The sequence below is a fragment of the Rutidosis leptorrhynchoides genome, chromosome 11 (assembly GCF_046630445.1).
Source record: "Rutidosis leptorrhynchoides isolate AG116_Rl617_1_P2 chromosome 11, CSIRO_AGI_Rlap_v1, whole genome shotgun sequence".
NCBI classification, from domain to species: Eukaryota; Viridiplantae; Streptophyta; class Magnoliopsida; order Asterales; family Asteraceae; genus Rutidosis; species Rutidosis leptorrhynchoides.
The window spans coordinates 9,490,554-9,510,851 of NC_092343.1; the positions used below are offsets into that span (position 1 = coordinate 9,490,554).

Here is a 20,298-nt window from a genome sequence, read left to right on the forward strand (position 1 = left end):
ATAATAATAATAATAATAATAATAATAATAATAATAATAATAATAATAATATAGTTTTAATGATAGCAAAAATGATAATTTTTGTAAAAATGATAATAATGATAATACTTTTTAATAATAACAATAGTAATAATCATACTGATAATAATAGTGATAATATTAATAATAGTATTTATGATAATAATAATAATAATAATCTTAATATTTAGGAAATGATACTAATACTAATATTTATGAAAATAATAATAAGTTGTTTTGTTTTCATAAAAATAATAATAATAATAATTCTAATCCTAATAATGAAAATAATATTTAAAATGATAATAATGATAACTCCTTTTAATAATAAACATAATACTTAAATACTTGTAATAATAATAATAATAATAATAATAATAATAATAATAATAATAATAATAATAATAATAATAATAATAATAATAATAATAATAATAATAATAATAATAATAATAATAATAGAAGTAGTAGTAGTAGTAGTAGAAATGGAAACTACCTTAGAAAAGCCTTTTTTAAAAAAAGTGCCCAAGACGGGACTCGAACCCGAGACCTCACGCTCACACACAAACTCCCTTAACCACTCCTCCCTTTCTACATTACTATTATAATTCCAGCCCATTTATATTTATCCTATATTTATTTTCTGTGTATGTTCATCTTCTTATTCTCAAAAACTCAAACGACCAAATCTATGATCCGAAGACTTCAAAAATCCAAAATAATTAATTCGGGGTTTAATTTAGGACTTGTAAACAACATAGAATTAAAAGGAGATGTTTTTAAATAAATAAAAAATTTTAAAAAAATGGATACAGCCCCAAGCTGCTGTTCGTAAGTTTTTTTTTTTTTAAAATTCGCTTTTCGATTTTAAGCTTGTTTTAGGACTTGCTTTCTTCACGAAAAAGTTTGCAAATCATATATATAAACTATTGGAATCGTCAATTGCACTTGAAACATCAAAACGATTACGAATTTTACGATGAACAAATTCTTTGACTTTTGGTTTTTAAACTTTGACTCGAAAATTAAGATTCGATTTGAGGAATTGGAAGCTATAATTTTGATGAAAGATTCACGAGATGAATATCAATGTTTCTGCATTTTTAGCTTTTGAAAAACAAAATCGAAATCGAGCTATTACTATTCGTGGTCAAGAACAGAGGTGTTTAGTGGGTTTTATGGTATTTTCTGTTTTAATTCCCTCAAATGCAGTAGATAATTTATAATGTGATTGGAGTAGATTAATAATTGATCACAGTTGGTTTGTATTGACTATTGAATTCGTGATTTCAAATTGAGCAGGTGAAAAAATAAAAAGCTTTATCACAATCTATAAAAATTTAAAAGCAGATAAATAAAATAAAAAAATATCACAATGGCAAAAAAATAGATTGCAAATCATGATTTGTAATTAATAAATATGTACACTCTTTTTGACTTTTTAATTTATTTTTTATTTTTAATTAATAATTAATAGATATATTAATAATGATAATACTATTAATAATAAAAATACTAATAATAATAGAATTTATAATAATATAAATAATAATAAAACTATTAATAATAATTATATTAATAATAATAATAATAATAATAATAATTTTAAATATAATGGTAATAATAATTATCAAAGTAATAATAATACTAATAATCCTTAAATAACAATATTAAATATAATGATAATAATGTAAATTATGTTAATGATATTAATAATCATATTAATCATAATAAATTATAAATAATAATAATAATAATAATAATAATAATTTTGATAATAATAGTAATGTTAATAATAATATTTTTAATCATAATGCCAATACTGATAATGATAATTATAAAAGATAATAATTAATGACAATTTTGTTATATATTATATTATTAATAATAACAATATTAATATAATAAATTAATACTGATGCATTATTATTTACAAATAATTGTTCGTGAATCGTCGGAATTTGTCGAAAGGTAATTGAATTCATGAAGACAGTTTAAAATTTTGATACGCAGGATAACAGACTATGCTTAATGTGTCGAATTCATATAAAGATTAGGTTTAAATTTAGTCAGAAATTTCCGGGTTGTCATAGTCACCATCCAATCCCTCGTAATCACCATAAATTGCATGAATGACGATGGACCATTTAGTATTCTTACATGTCCAAAAGTGCTACACCTATTTGAGAAGAAGAGCGTAGTTAAACGCACGAATACTACCAACATTCAAACCTCCATTATCTTTCGACGCCAACACTTGATCCCATTTTATCCAATGCATTTTTCTTTTGTCTTTCGAACTACCTCAAAAAAATGAAGCTCAAATATTTTCGATCTCGTAAATCACCGTTTTCGGGCGTTTAAACAATGACAAGTAATAAATACCCAATGATCCAAGAACCGATTTTATAACAGTAGCGCGACCACCTATCTAAAGAAGATTTGCTTGCCATCTGTAACACCCTGTTTTTTTTTTAATCGCAGCGGAAGACTGAATTCACATAATTACCCTTAGTTAATTACAAACATGATTATCACAAATTATCTATTTAATTACTTAATTACAAACTACATGTGTTACGTTAAACGACTAACTACATATATTAGAAAAGTTAAGACATCAGAGTTCGTCTTGTCAAATATATCGTCAGCCCGACTCCCGTCCCTACCAGCACTAAGATCCAAAACCTGCAAGGGAGGATGTGAGGGGTTAGCACAATGCTAAGTGAATGGAACTATCAAAAGGTCTAGCATACAGTACCAACTTGTACTCCTACAGCAACAACTATATGCAACCACATACAACACACAACAACTAGCAACTAGCAACTTTGCTCCAACTAGAGGATCGGCGGCTTGTACGGGCACACAACCACTAGCTGATCAGTCTAGCGTCTACCGATAGTCTTTACTACCGAATCCCCAGTATAGTCATCCACACGCAGGCGATGCGTCATTCAACACTATACTCAACAAACAGTAGCCAACTAGACCCAACCACAACTAGGTTGACCTCTCTGAGCTGAACCTAACAGATCAAGGTTCCAACTGCAACAACTTGTGCACATACAACCAGTCAACTACTACTACTACAGGCAACTAATACTACTGAAAGCATGGCAACCTTAAATGCGATCAACTGTACAACATAACTACTAATCATGGCAATTATCAACAATATAAATATAGTAGCGCAACTTGCTACTCTATACTACACCAAGAGATAATCTCACTCATCGAATACCAGCAACTAGCTCAGATAATCTATCATTGAGCTTCTTCCTTATCCTTATCACCTGAACATAAGGCAAATCAAGTTAGTTTCTGTCCATTATCACAAAATAGCACAATACATCAAATTAGTAACAAAAGTGTCACTAAAAGTCCACCTAACACTTATGCATTTTCAGAATTTACATTCTGATTATCATAAGTCACACAGGCAGCATAACGACTAGAAAACAGCCAATTAAACATCATAAGTCTGCACTGATCTGTATCCGTACGGTTGCACATGCTTTCGTACGGTTGCAAGTCCATCCGTACGGTTGCACATGCATCTGTACGGTTTCACACTCACTGCCCGATTGCACCAACACCACGGCATCTGTACAATTGCACATGCATCCGTACGGTTGCACCGTGTACCTGTGAGGTTGCAATCTGCAAACGTACGGTCGTAAGTAGCAGCTGAAACTGACGGTTTTCGAGCCAAAATCACCCAAATCTCGATTTCTAAACGTTTTGACACCAAAATCCGTTAGGAAACACTTATAGCACTAATAGAAACATCAACCCCAACCAATTTCATCAAAACAACACCCAAATCACTTGATTTTGACCAAAAATGCACTTTTAACAAAACCTGATAATGCTAAAAACGAACATATATTTCATAGCAATATTCCTCAAGAAAGACAAGCTTTTAGTTGCAATTGTCCTATTTACAAGTGATATTCGTTTAAATAATAAAAGGTGAAGACAAAAGACAGATTCGACGAATTAAAGACGCAAACGACCAAAAAGCTCAAAAGTACAAAATACAATCAAAGAGGTTCCAATTATTGATAAGAAACGTCTCAAAATTACAAGAGTACAAGATTCAAAACGAAAAGTACAAGATATTAAATTGTACGCAAGGACGTTCGAAAATCCGGAACCGGGACCAGAGTCAACTCTCAACGCTCGACGCAACGGACTAAAAATTACAAGTCAACTATGCACATAAATATAATATAATATATAATTAATTCTTAAAATTAATATATATATTATATTATATTATAAAACCGTCGGCAGAAGAAAACAACCAAATGTGAGCCTCCCCAGTTGGCCATGCGATCGCATGGCCTGGAAGGAATAAATCCATGCGATCGCATGAGCCCCAGTTCCAGCCCACATGCCTATAAAAATCGAGCTTTGGTGCACCACAAAAACACATCTTTTTCTTCTTCACTCAAACGTAGTATATGTATATATAATTTATATTTTAATTTTAATTTTAAATCCTAATAATAAGGGTGTGTTAGCAAATGTTGTAAGGGTGTAAGTCGAAATTCTGTCCGTGTAACGCTACGCTATTTTTAATCATTGTAAGTTATGTTCAACCTTTTTAATTTAATGTCTCATAGCTAAGTTATTATTATGCTTATTTAAAACGAAGTAATCATGATGTTGGGCTAATTACTAAAATTGGGTAATTGGGCTTTGTACCATAATTGGGGTTTGGACAAAAGAACGACACTTGTGGAAATTAGACTATGGGCTATTAATGGGTTTTATATTTGTTTAACTAAATGATAGTTTGTTAATGTTAATATAAAGATTTACAATTGGACGTCCCTATAAATAACCATATATACTCGATCGGACACGATGGGCGGGGTATTTATATGTACGAATAATCGTTCATTTAACCGGACACGGGAATGGATGAATAGCCACTAGAATTATTAAAACAGGGGTGAAATTATGTACAAGGACACTTGGCATAATTGTTAACAAAGTATTAAAACCTTGGGTTACACTCAGTCGACATCCTGGTGTAATTATTAAACAAAGTATTAAAATCTTGTTACAGTTTAAGTCCCCAATTAGTTGGAATATTTGACTTCGGGTATAAGGATAATTTGACGAGGACACTCGCACTTTATATTTATAACTGATGGACTTTTATGGATAAAAACCAGACGGACATATTAAATAATCCAGGACAAAGGACAATTAACCCATGGGTATAAAACTAAAATCAACACGTCAAACATAATGATTACGGAAGTTTAAATAAGCATAATTCTTTTATTTCATATTTAATTTCCTTTATTTTATATTTAATTGCACTTCTAATTATCGCATTTTTATTTATTGTTATTGTATTTAATTGCACTTTTAATTATCGTACTTTTTAATTATCGCAAGTTTATTTTATCGCACTTTTATTATTCGCAATTTCATTATCGTTATTTACTTTACGCTTTAAATTAAGTCTGTTATTTATTTAATATTTTACATTTGGTTTTAACTGCGACTAAAGTTTTAAAATCGACAAACCGGTCATTAAACGGTAAAAACCCCCCTTTATAATAATAATATTACTTATATATATATTTATATTTTTATAAATTTAAACTAATATAGCGTTAAGCTTTGTGAAAAAGATTCTTCGTGGAACGAACCGGACTTACTAAAAACTACACTACTGTACGATTAGGTACACTGCCTATAAGTGTTGTAGCAAGGTTTAAGTATATCCATTCAATAAATAAATAAATATTTTGTGTAAAATTGTATCGTATTTAATAGTATTTCCTTGTAAAATTTAATAGTATTTTATACCCCTTAGCTTTAACTATCAAGTATTTTTGGCGCCGCTGCCGGGGAACATCTAGCTTAAAAGCCGGAAGCGCAACGCTAATATAAAAAAAAATATTTTTATTTTTAGTTTACTTTTATAAAAAAAAATACACTTTTGTAAAAATACGTTTTAAATATTCGAAAATATAAAAAGAAAAAAAATATATATATAAATATTTTTAAGAGTTTGTAAGTTATATAAAAATTTTCTTTATCTTTATTTTATAAAAATATAAGTTTTATTTAATTTATATAAATATATTACATAAATATATAAAACAGAAAATTCAAAAAAAAAATATATATATATAAAAAAAACATACTCTGCCCGATCACTGTTGCAGCCCAGAGCCTGGCCCAATTTCGCAAGCCATGCGATCGCATGGAAAATCAACTAACACCTCATGCGATCGCATGAGGTGATTTGACAGGCCTGGTAACCTCAGCCGCCTGTTTAGGGTTTTAATTAATATATAATTATTATTATAATAACTCTAATTAGGGTTTAATTTTTAATTATTAATTTAGTTTTTATTATTAATTTGTATTATTTAGTTACATTAGTTTAATTAAATTATAAAATTAATAGTTTTATTAAATAAATAATATAAAAATAATATTTTTATAAAAATTGTACTTTTTACAACTTTTAGTATATTTTTATATTTTGTCCCTTTTTAATTGTTTTAGCGTAACTTTTGTATTTTTCGCTCGTATTTAGTTTTAAGACATAGTTTTTGCCATAGTTATTTTTAGATTTTTAGGCTCTACCGTAAAATCCCTTAAGTGCTTTTTCTTTAAACTAAGATATAGGTGCTTTAGAATTTTGCGACGCCTTTTTAAGTTTTAGTACCTTTTTAAGTTATTTCCATTTGGGATATAGTTTTACTTGTAAGCTTTAATATTTTTAGAAGCAACTTTTAATTTTTATTTTTTAGTGCCTTTTTAAGTTTCAACGCGCTACTTTCTTATTTTTATTTTTCGACGCCTTTTACCTATGTATCAATTATCATTCCAATTAGTAATCTCAATTTGCGATTATAATTTTAAGTTAGTGATAGTAATAAGGTTGGGTTAGTCGAGTGTTTTTAAGTTCTATAAGTCATTTCTTTTTATTTCTTATTTTCCGACGCCTTTTATTTTTCAACCCTTTTATTTTTCAACCCTTTTATTTTTCTTTTTCGACGCGCTCTTTTTCTTTCTTATTTCTCGCTATTCTAGTTTTTAGGACATAGATTTTTATTCTACTTCTTATCTAAATTTCTTAAAATTACGAAAATTTATTTTAAGTGGTTAAATTGATAGACATCAAAATTTTCTGGTTCGTAGTAATAGTTGAATTTGTACGTAGACCGGGTTATTGGAGCCAAACAGTCCTCAATTATATTTTGACCAAACGAATCCTACTCCTCTGCTGCATCTTTTGGCTATTCGAAACGTGGGCAAAATCAGAAAAGTCTATTAATTGAATAACTTATATAATTTTTCTTTCCTTTTAAAAATTAATAGGATATTCAGTGAATGCACCGAGCAAGACGTTCACCACCTTTTGTACGTTCACCACCTGTAACTAGATCAAGACATTTAGCAAATATTACCGCCATTGATTTTTCTTTAGAATCGTCATCCAGTCAACCAAGTACTCCAATTCAAATTTCCGATAATCCATTTTTTGAACCCGACCTCACAATTGAGAATCCGGAGAATATTCAGGGACAATTAATAGATCCTGAACCATTAATTTTTTCTCCGGAACCACCAATCATTCAAACAGAGATTGTTGAGGAACGAACCATTAAATCAGAATCCTCTAGTGATTCGGATTCAACAAATTCAATTATGGAGAATCTGGAACCTTTAAGTATGGAAGACCGAATGAGAGCTAAACGTACTGGCCAAGGTCACGCAATTACTCATCCAGGCATAAATGCGCCAGATTATGAAATCAAAGGACAAATTCTACACATGGTGACTAATCAATGCCAATTTAGTGGTGCGCCGAAGGAAGATCCAAATGAACATCTTCGTACCTTTAATAGGATCTGCACACTATTTGAAATCCGAGAAGTGGAGGATGAACAGATATATCTCATGTTATTTCCCTGGACTTTAAAGGGAGAAGCCAAAGATTGGTTGGAATTGTTACCTGAAGGGGCGATTGATACATGGGACGTTTTAGTTGAAAAATTTCTTAAACAATTCTTTCCGGCATCTAAAGCCGTAAGACTTCAAGGAGAAATTGTTACGTTCACACAGAAGCCAAATGAAACTCTATATGAGGCGTGGACAAGATTTGAAAAGTTATTAAGAGGATGTCCGCAACATGGTTTAGATACTTGTCAAATAGTACAAATATTCTACCAAGGATGCGACATCACTACAAGGAAAGACATAGATATAGCAGCTGGTGGTTCCATTATGAAGAAAACTGAAACTGATGCTTATAAAATTATTGATAACACTGCTTCCCACTCACATAAGTGGCACCAAGAAAAAGATATCGTTAGATCACCTAAAGCAGCTGGAGCCGATTCTAGCCATGACTTAGATTCCATTTCCTCAAAGATAGATGCTGTCGAGAGACGAATGGAAAAGATGACTAAAGATATCCACTTAATACGAATTAGTTGTGAGCAGTGTGGAGGACCACATTTGACAAAAGATTGTCTCAGTATTGAATTAACAATGGAACAAAGAGAGAATGTTTCATATCTAAACCAAAGGCCTGGAAATAATTATCAGAATAATTATCAACCGCCAAGACCGATTTGCAATCAAAATCAGAATTATAACCGAAATATTCCATACAACAACGAACAAGGTCCTAGTAATCAACAAGTATCTAACAATACTTACAACCAGCAAAGACCTAATTTTCAAAATAAACCACCACAACCCGATGATAAAAAGCCGAATTTAGAAGATATGATGACGAAGCTAGTTGAAACTCAAACGCAGTTTTTCACATCTCAGAAACAAACTAATGAACAAAATGCTCAAGCATTTAGAAATCAACAAGCTTCTATTCAAAATTTGGAACAAGAAGTAAGTAACCTAGCAAGGTTAATAGGTGAAAGAAAACCGGGAAGTTTACCTAGTGATACAAATGCTAACTCCCGGAATGAAATAGCTAAAGCCATTACCACAAGAAGTGGTACAACACTTAAACCACCTAAAATACCTGTAACTTCTGATGAAGCTATTCCTACTCCACAAGAACCACAACCTGAACAAGATAAGGAAAAAGAACTGGTAGTTGAAAAGGTTAATGAAGATAACACAGTTAAGGATAAACCTTATGTTAAACCATACCAACCACCACTTCCTTACCCGAGTAAAATGAAAAAAGAGAAACTTGAAGCCGAGCAATCCAAATTCTTGGATATGTTTAAACAGATAAATGTAAATCTTCCTTTCATTGATGTGATTTCAGGAATGCCTAGATATGCTAAATTCTTGAAAGATCTAATCTCAAATAGAAAGAAAATGGAAGAACTCTCGGCTGTTACTATGAATGCTAATTGTTCAGCAGTGCTGTTGAATAAGATACTAGAAAAACTATCTGATCCAGGAAGTTTCACAATTCCATGTTTTCTGGGTAGTCTTAGTTCAATAGAAGCATTGGCAGACTTAGGTGCTAGTATAATTTAATGCCGTATTCACTCTACGCTAAACTAGACCTTGGAGAATTGAAACCAACAAGAATAAGCATATAACTAGCCGATCGATCAATAAAATATCCTAGAGGGATAATGGAGAACATGCTAGTTAAAGTTGGTACTTTAGTATTTCCAGTAGATTTTGTTGTTCTGGACATGGAAGAAGATTCTCAAGTTCCTCTCATATTAGGAAGACCATTCTTAAACACGGCTAAAGCAATGATAGACGTGTTCGGTAAGAAATTGACCCTAAGTATAGAGGACGAAAGTGTTACCTTTTCAGTTGATAGAGCAATGCAACAGCCGCAATCTGCAGATGATACATGTTATTATATTCAAACTATAGATTCACATGCAGAATTGTTAGAAGAATTTCCAGAATTACAAGGAACAGGAGAATGTTCTTTAGGAGAAGGTAATGAACCAATTGATGAAAATAATGAACCAATGAACCAATTTTATTAATTATATGTTTTATTTAGTTTAAGGTTTTATATAAAAAAAAAAAAAAAAAAAAGCTGAAACACTGTTCCCGGATACCCATGCGATCGCATGGGTATTGCACTCCAACTCCATGCGATCGCATGGAGCTGGAAAACAGACCTAATACAAAACTCTCAGCGGTTCTGTCTCAACACAAACACACACATACATTCACGAAACTCTCTCAAATCTTCACCAAATTTCGCCAATTTTCCACCGTAATTCGTCATTTTTCTTGCTCTAATCATGCCTAGATTCTCACTCTTCAGCAAAATGGTAAAAATTACACCCCTAAACTCTATAAATTCTTAGTTTTTGTGATAATTACCAATTTTTTACCTAATGCAATTTTGTTAATTTCTAGTGTAATTAGTGTTAAATTGATAGTATTTTGTGCATGTATAACCTAGATTGATGCTATTTAACATGATTTGAAGCCAAAAACTTCAAAAATTTTAGAAATCTAGGGTTTGTGTTCTTGAGCAATTTAGGGCTTTTTGATATAAACAGGTTATGGCCGATTTTTGTCATGAATTATTGCTAAATTGAGTAGTGTAACATGTTTAGATAGTTAAATGATCCAAACATTGATCCTAAACATGATTTTTAGAGATTAAAGTGGACTTTTTAAGTCCAAAATTCATGAACTTGATTAATTTGATATATTTGCCATTTGTGACTTGTTTAATTATTAGTAATGACTATTTTGACATGTTATTTGAGTTAAATGCTTATGAATTTTGTATATATTTTCATATGTGCTTATTTGAAAAATTGTGAAAATGTGTATAAGTTTAATTTTGATTTAACATGTTATAGTGATTGTTTTAAGTTGTTATTTTGCTAACACTAATACATATTTGGATGCACAAATTTTGTGTTTAATGTGTTTTGCAGAAAGCCGATACTGGGGGTTCAGGAGCATCATCATCTAGACGACCAGCACCAGAACCAGAACCAGAAATGCAACACGAACAAGAACCACAACAGGAACAACAACAACAGCCTGATCAGCACGTACCTTATTATGATCCGGTACAGTTTGTTGATGAATTCATAGTATTCCCAATGAGGCTGCCAGTAGAATTCCCAACGATTCCTGAGCACACACTGCATCCTAATCTGAGATTTGATATGAGATGGAGAGATTACGAGACATATCAAAGGAACAAATTCAAATTGGTAACAAAAAATGTAGAGGTTCCAAGGGTAATCGATTGGGCCCCTTTGGAAACGGTCCATCTAGCTGACCGTGTTAGACAGCTTTTAGTTCAAAGGTATGGCAGTTCTTCTTTTACAGATTGGGAACGTCTTTTCACCATTCGTAGACCTGTATATAAGGAATGGTGTGTTGTAAATAATGAGTACTGTATCACTTGATACAAATATAGTTAGAATAGATGATAGAAGATTTCTTAGGTTTATCCTTGGCGGTAGGATGTACAGAATGTCCATGCTGGACATGGTCAGGGCCTTACAGATATATACTCCTGGTAAGTTGCTATTACCCGATTGTACAAATTTGATTCATTATGGTGAAAGGGTAGATAGTAACTTTGACGCTGACGCCATTTGGAGGCGTATGTCACATTTTGATGTTTTTACACGTGCAGGAGGACACTCCTATACACATATTGACAGAGCCGAGCTTCGTATTATTCATAGATTTTTGGCTAACTCGATTACACAGAGAGGTCATAATAAAGAAAAAATTACCTTACATGATTTATTCTACCTAAAGTGTATTTGGGATCCTAGAAGCTTTGTCAATATCCCTTACTGTGTTGCTTTTTATTTATCTAAAATGGTAGAGGAAATGCAGAACGGGAGTATAATAGGAGGAGGTATTTTTGTTACTCTCATTGGAGAGCATTTAGGTGTTGATAGGAATCAAGGGGGTCCATTACAGCTTTGTAGAGAACAGGTTGAGCCCTTAGGATTGAAAGTTTATGTGGGTGCTAAGGTATTGAAAAGTAGATGTAACCAGGCAGTACCCTATGAGGGATCTCATCCTCAGGTAGAGAGAGACTCAGACGAGGAAATGGAGGAGGCGGAAGACATTAGGGATGTCTTTCGAGATGCTATTCTTGACGTCCACGTTCGTATAGATGAGGAAGCAATGACGAACGCGGCCAGACATAGTATGTATGAGCAGTGGAACTCCGAGCGAGTATACGAGGATTATAGGCGACGCCAACACGATAGCTGGTTAGTTCATCAGCACCAAATCATGAGCCAGCTATCATATCAGGTACCAAATAACTATGTACCTACTCGACCTGCTCATTTTCCGCCACACAGCCCCGATATCCGACCACCCTTTAACCAGTATGACTATAACCAAGCCAATCAGAACACCTATAACCAACAATGGAACCCACCTGATGAGATGAACTGGAACCCCTATCCAGACTGATTTGGTTCCATTTGGTTATTTATATGATTTTTATGTTTTTATCTTTTTACATATTCATGTTTAAACTTATGTTATTGAATATACTTATGTAATCTTTATCATTTTTATTATTATTGTGTAATAATATTTCACATTTAGGATTTGAAAATGGGATATTAAGTCCCATTTCAAATTGCCATGCATGTTTATATTTGTATGTATGTATATTGTAAATTGTACAAAACAGGGTAAAACAGCGCATTTTCAAAGACTGGCATTAAGTTCAGCAAAAGCTACTAATTTTGACGACAAGATGACAAATAAATGTGATGTAACAACAGACGAAATGAACAAATGATATGCACCATTTATCATTCAGCAACCAAACGCCAATATGTTTGGAAACTTTGGTAAAATTTAATCATTTTAATGCTAATCACCCTCAATAATTTAAATTGTTACTGATTTCTTGCAAATGAGGGCATTGCAAGATCTTAAGTGTGGGAAGGGGTTAAATTCTTTCGGATTTTTAAAATTTTTATCTTAAACACTTGGTTACCATTAAAAATACAAGTAACGTAGTAGTTGTATTAGAATCTAGTGCTCTCTGATGATAAAGAACAGCCCTAGTCTTATATACTGACTACCCAATTCTAGTAAAATTTTCAATTAAATGAACTCAAAATCATGTTTATACATATTTATGAACGATAAAACTAGGTGTTAACACCGAAATTATTGTTACCTCAGAAAGGACATAAATTGAGAAACAAACCAAAATGTTAAAATTCATTTAAAATGGAATAGAGGACAATAAAAAGGAAAATAAAAGCCAAGTGTGGGAAAAATTACCAAGTTATCTTAAACATATGTCACATATTTCTGTAACAAATAATTGAAGATAATTTTGCTTTGGACTAAACTAAACTGTTTTACCCGATGAAAGAAAATAAGAGATGGATCTACACGATGAATCAATTCCATCGTTAAAAGGAAGTAAAATCTTTCGAAAAAGAAACGCGCTTCTTGATTTAGGTCATGAAGTTGTCGTCCAGACCAGCTGTAGGTTGATGAAAAATCTAGAAAATTCATCTCTAAAATCAGCAGGAAATCCACGGACCTCAGCATCAAACAGGGTCACCAAGTGGTCAGATTTATCCCAACCATGAGAAGGATTTGTCTCGTACAATGGGGGGCACCGTGCAAATTAGCTTGATAAGACTAATAAATCAAATCCCCAGAAAGGATAATCTCCTTAAAAGATCAAAAATCAGCTTTTAAGCCTGATATTACTCAATCCTAGAGATTGACCTTAAAGATTGAGAATTCAAACTCATGAAATTCAATGATATCTAAACTCGAGCTTGAACGAGAAAATATTTTGATCAAATTATAAACCGATTTGTTTTCTGAAAACCCATTTTCAATGCGTTCATTACCATTGAACGTAAAATCCTAGGAATTTACCTGGAACTCATTAGGTCATCTGAACCAAATCGGGTGTCAACCGTAAGAACGGTGGTTGCATAGCATGGTTAAAGACAGGACCTTGTGCCAGACCGACAAATTATAAGGGTGAGCTTTACTATTGCTCCTACAAAGGATAGTAATTGCGTCCGACACGTTATATACCATAATTAAAATCATGTCAGGGGACATTGCCTTAACAGTTGCTTGTTCAACGTTTTCCTTTACAACCGGACGGTAGTTTACCGAAAGGTAATATACGGAGCAAGTATACTGGATGTGTTGCTTTCCTAATACAAGGTTAGCAAGTGGGTGACACAAAACCACAAGTTTTGAGCTAAAATTTTCAAATCTGAAACCCACCAAGCCCACAAAAAATATTTTGCAAACACCGGTGAAGGGTTATTCCGGAAAACTTATCTAGGGTAAAAACTAGATTTAATTTTCAAAAGATCAAATGTTTTCATAAAGATCCAATTTCCTTAATGGATCTAAATTTTATAGTCATGTGGGACTGTAAACCACATCGTTACTATCATTGTTTATACCGCCGTAAAGAAATCACTGATGTACAAAGTGTGAAGAATAAAGAAGTGATTCTAGTATTTCAAAACTATATTGCTTGGGGACAAGCAACGCTCAAGTGTGGGAATATTTGATAATGCTAAAAACGAACATATATTTCATAGCAATATTCCTCAAGAAAGACAAGCTTTTAGTTGCAATTGTCCTATTTACAAGTGATATTCGTTTAAATAATAAAAGGTGAAGACAAAAGACAGATTCGACAAATTGAAGACGCAAACGACCAAAAAGCTCAAAAGTACAAAATACAATCAAAGAGGTTCCAATTATTGATAAGAAACGTCTCAAAATTACAAGAGTACAAGATTCAAAACGAAAAGTACAAGATATTAAATTGTACGCAAGGACGTTCGAAAATCCGGAACCGGGACCAGAGTCAACTCTCAACGCTCGATGCAACGGACTAAAAATTACAAGTCAACTATGCACATAAATATAATATAATATATAATTAATTCTTAAAATTAATATATATATTATATTATATTATAAAACCGTCGGCAGAAGAAAACAACCAAATGTGAGCCTCCCCAGCTGGCCATACGATCGCATGGCCTGGAAGGCATAAATCCATGCGATCGCATGAGCCCCAGTTCCAGCCCACATGCCTATAAAAATCGAGCTTTGGTGCACCACAAAAACACATCTTTTTCTTCTTCACTCAAACGTAGTATATGTATATATAATTTATATTTTAATTTAAATTTAAATTTTAAATCCTAATAATAAGGGTGTGTTAGCGAATGTTGTAAGGGTGTAAGTCGAAATTCTGTCCGTGTAACGCTACGCTATTTTTAATCATTGTAAGTTATGTTCAACCTTTTTAATTTAATGTCTCATAGCTAAGTTATTATTATGCTTATTTAAAACGAAGTAATCATGATGTTGGGCTAATTACTAAAATTGGGTAATTGGGCTTTGTACCATAATTGGGGTTTGGACAAAAGAACGACACTTGTGGAAATTAGACTATGGGCTATTAATGGGCTTTATATTTGTTTAACTAAATGATAGTTTGTTAATGTTAATATAAAGATTTACAATTGGACGTCCCTATAAATAATCATATACACTCGATCGGACACGATGGGCGGGGTATTTATATGTACGAATAATCGTTCATTTAACCGGACACGGGAATGGATTAATAGCCACTAGAATTATTAAAACAGGGGTGAAATTATGTACAAGGACACTTGGCATAATTGTTAACAAAGTATTAAACCTTGGGTTACACTCAGTCGACATCCTGGTGTAATTATTAAACAAAGTATTAAAATCTTGTTACAGTTTATGTCCCCAATTAGTTGGAATATTTAACTTCGGGTATAAGGATAATTAGACGAGGACACTCGCACTTTATATTTATGACTGATGGACTGTTATGGACAAAAACCAGACGGATATATTAAATAATCCAGGACAAAGGACAATTAACCCATGGGTATAAAACTAAAATCAACACGTCAAACATCATGATTACGGAAGTTTAAATAAGCATAATTCTTTTATTTCATATTTAATTTCCTTTATTTTATATTTAATTGCACTTCTAATTATCGCATTTTTATTTATTGTTATTGTATTTAATTGCACTTTTAATTATCGTACTTTTTAATTATCGTACTTTTTAATTATCGCAAGTTTATTTTATCGCACTTTTATTATTCGCAATTTCATTATCGTTATTTACTTTACGCTTTAAATTAAGTCTGTTATTTATTTAATATTTTACATTTGGTTTTAACTGCGACTAAAGCTTTAAAATCGACAAACCGGTCATTAAACGGTAAAAACTCCCCTTTATAATAATAATATTACTTATATATATATTTGTATTTTTATAAATTTAAACTAATATAGCGTTAAGCTTTGTGAAAAAGATTCCCTGTGGAACGAACCGGACTTACTAAAAACTACACTACTGTACGATTAGGTACACTGCCTATAAGTGTTGTAGCAAGGTTTAAGTATATCCATTCAATAAATAAATAAATATCTTGTGTAAAATTGTATCGTATTTAATAGTATTTCCTTGTAAAATTTAATAGTATTTTATACCCCTTAGCTTTAACTATCAAAACCTAACCAAAAACTCCATTTAAACTCAGATTACAACACGAAAATGAATGATTCTTACCTTGTTATAACCACAAAATCAGTAGCAACTGATTACATAACACAATTTAGACTCAAAATCGAGATTCAAGAGATTAGGGTTTGTAAGAGAGAAAGAGTTAGGTACGGGGTATTATTTTGGAAGCTTCAAGAAAATGAGAGAAAGAAGCTGGTACTTGCTTATATACTTAGGTTAAATACAATAACCCATCACACAAGGGTATTTACCAGTTATCTAATATCTTTCGTACTTAATTTGACTACCCTAACGGAGTCCAAATTAAACAAACAAACATGTTATGTGACCCTTGTCACGAACTGGTCTCAACTAAACAACTAAATAATTATAAACATATAATTATTATAATAACATACAAACACACCCAAGGTCAAAAAGGTTATTTCAGCTAGGCCCGGTAACAGGATGTTACAAATCTACCCCCTTAAAGAGATTCCGTCCTCGAAATCGGGTCAACTACGGTCAACAAACCGTAAACTCAACTAAGTCTTTCACAATAATCAACCCAAAATAGAAAATCTTCCTTCCAATACCCACCGTCTTTCTTCAAACAAGTGCACGCATATGGAATTTCTAACTTTTGCTCACATCCGATACAATACAATTTACCACCATGTCCACTGGTCAACAACTTGAATTCACAAATCTCTACTGTCAATCCAATTATCCAAATCAAATTTCACGTTTATAAGTAATTTGTATCGAAAATTTCACAATCTGTCATCAAATTCAACTCTTAACATAGTCAACATTTCGCAATTATTCCAAGTTAAGGCAACATCATTAGTCATCAGTCTAAGTCATGAGTTTATGTCCATAAAATTGTCCTTAAGTCAAGATAATATCCCATATAACTCGTCTTATTTCCAATCATATATAAAAGTCCCAATGTTCAACTCACAGTCCACGAATAGCACAGGCCACCTACTTTTTCCTTCTGCTTCCCAGAAACTCTGTATGACTCACCATAATACACTTCTGTTGGCCAGACACAAGTATATTATCCTGAATCACACCTTTATTCTGAGTCGCTCGAAACGGAAAAATACTGCTGGTTCCATCCACTAACTTAAGTCCAACGAGTCTCCTCAAACGCTTTGGCAATAACTAAGCTACTTTATAATTAATCATTCACACCATCTGTCCAAACATAGTTACTTAAACATTGTCCATCAAATGTTCAAATATAATCTACCTACATTACCACACATCCAACAAGCATAGGAAAATATATGGTCAATAAATTCCACTTCTGACATATCACTCATACTCATGTCACTATCTAACAACTTCCTGTCGTACAAAAGTCCACTGCATAAAGATACCCAACACATCTCTATCCAAGTCAAGGTCTTTAATCCCAAAAATAAACCTAAGGTTCAGCTTTACCCCACAAGGCACACAAGGGTCGCAACCAAACATACAACAACATAACTCATCAAAGTAAATCTTACACTACAAGCAAGATCTACCAATCTACACACTTAAATAGTACAAGGATTTTAAAGCATACCTGTTTTCGCATCATAATCATTATTTGTATCAGCAACCATCTGATAAGCTCTTGCTATTTTCGTAGGTGGATTCTTTCTTTTCTGCCCTACTGGAGAACTAGAAGATCCACCTACCGATCCCGACTGCGCTCCTGGCCCCGCCCAGAACCTGATCCTCTTACATACTGACACTGAGCTGACCTATGCCCCACTTGATGACATTTCCAACATACATCCTCTTAAAACGAACACATCCGAATCTCGTGCCCCACAATTCCACATCTTAAACATCTTTTGGTCGAATCTGAACAAGGACCACTATGAGATGATCTGCAACTATAACACCAAGAATTCTGACTTGATGATGACCCACTCTGTTCTGACCTACTTTTCTATTTCAACTTAACAGACTTCTTTGACCTAGAATCCGACTGACTAATCACCTGATCTTGTTATGGCATCACATAACCTTCCATTCTATTTCTTGCTGCTCTAACATCATCTTCTACCATCTTAGCCATAACAAACACTTGAGATAACGTCGTCGCCATCCTGACCATTGTTATGTACTCTAATAAAATTATATTAATAAAATGCTAAATTCTGGACTGTTCATCTGGAACTCACTGCTGCACGAACCTTAATTTATCCATATACTGCTCAATCACCTCATCTATCATCATCTGAGGTGTCATATTCATTGCCAGAAATTCTGTCTTAATTCGATTGAGGTCATAAGACGAACAATACTGCTCACAAACTTTACTATAAAATTGTTCCCAAGTAATCATGCTCACTTGCTCTTTTGGTATATTAGAAATAACAGTATCCCACCAAACCATTGCCCTATTCTTCAGCATACGACTAGCATAAATAACTTGTAATTCCGGTTCGTACTGATAGGCCTCAAAAACATTTTCTATCTCTCTTAACCAGTTAAGGGTTACCGTTGGGTTAGAACTTCCTGAATACTCTGGCGGATTACAATTCAAAAACTGTTTGAAAGTACATTTCTTCGGTTGTTGAAACATCGGCATCTGATACTGACCCCACATCTGATTTGGGAACTTTTGATTAAACTGAGGTGGTATCTGATACTGTTGAGGTAACTGATACTGAGGTGGTAACCATTGCTGTTGTTGGAAAGCACTTCCAGTTTGCTGATACATATTTGACTGCACCAGATATCCACTAAACATCTGATTCGGTACACTACCACTTGGATTCATTGTTATCTGACATTGTTCTAATTCTCTTATTCGCTCACGTGCTTCCTTTAACTTACTTTCTAAATCTAGAATGTGCTCATGCGGATCCTCTTCTGACACATACCCGTCGTCATCTGGTGCTCTAAATGTTTCGGGGACTGACGGACCAGTTGCGTTTCTTGTATTATCTGCCATATCTGTACTACCACAACAACTCACACAAACTCTTAGTGGAAAACATGTTAGTGCCTATCGACTAACACACAACAACCCTATATTCACTTAACCCGTCCCCTCTGATATGTTTGACACAATACAAGGTTTGGGAACATCACATTCAACACAATGTACATGCGGCCAAACCTATGCTCTGATACCACATTTGTAAAACAAGTTAAGGACGCATCTCACTTAGCGTCGTTCCTGCACACAGGGTGACCACTGAGTGTACCTCAAAGCCTAGTTTTACAGCCCGCGTCTCCGCACAGTTGGCCAACCCTTTACACATAAAGGGATCGCAAAGGGTAAGAGCCAATGCTTCGTCACAGGTCGCCACTGTGAGAACCCCCTATATGATTAACCTGCCAGTCAGGTTAAACCAGCTCTGATACCACATTTGTAACACCCTGTTTTTTTTTAATCACAGCGGAAGACTGAATTCACATAATTACCCTTAGTTAATTACAAACATGATTATCACAAATCATCTATTTAATTACTTAATTACAAACCACAGGTGTTATGTTAAATGACTAACTACATATATTAGAAAAGTTAAGACATCAAAGTTTCATCTTGTCAAACATATCGTCAGCCCGACTCCCATCCCTACCAACACTAAGATCCAAAACCTGCAAGGGAGGATGTGAGGGTTTAGCACAAGGCTAAGTGAATTAAAACTATCAAAAGGTCTAGCATACAGTACTAACTTGTACTCTTACAGCAACAACTATATCCAACCACATACAACACACAACAACTAGCAACTAGCAACTTTGCT

General features: G+C 33.0%; 1 non-coding gene across 1 annotated transcript; it reads right to left on the minus strand.

Annotated features, from left to right (window-relative positions):
• Positions 1 to 8,094: 8,094 nt before the first annotated feature.
• On the minus strand, positions 8,095 to 8,201 carry LOC139879181 (small nucleolar RNA R71). Its single transcript, XR_011770034.1, has one exon. It is a non-coding gene; the product is annotated as a small nucleolar RNA R71 (small nucleolar RNA).
• Positions 8,202 to 20,298: the final 12,097 nt, after the last annotated feature.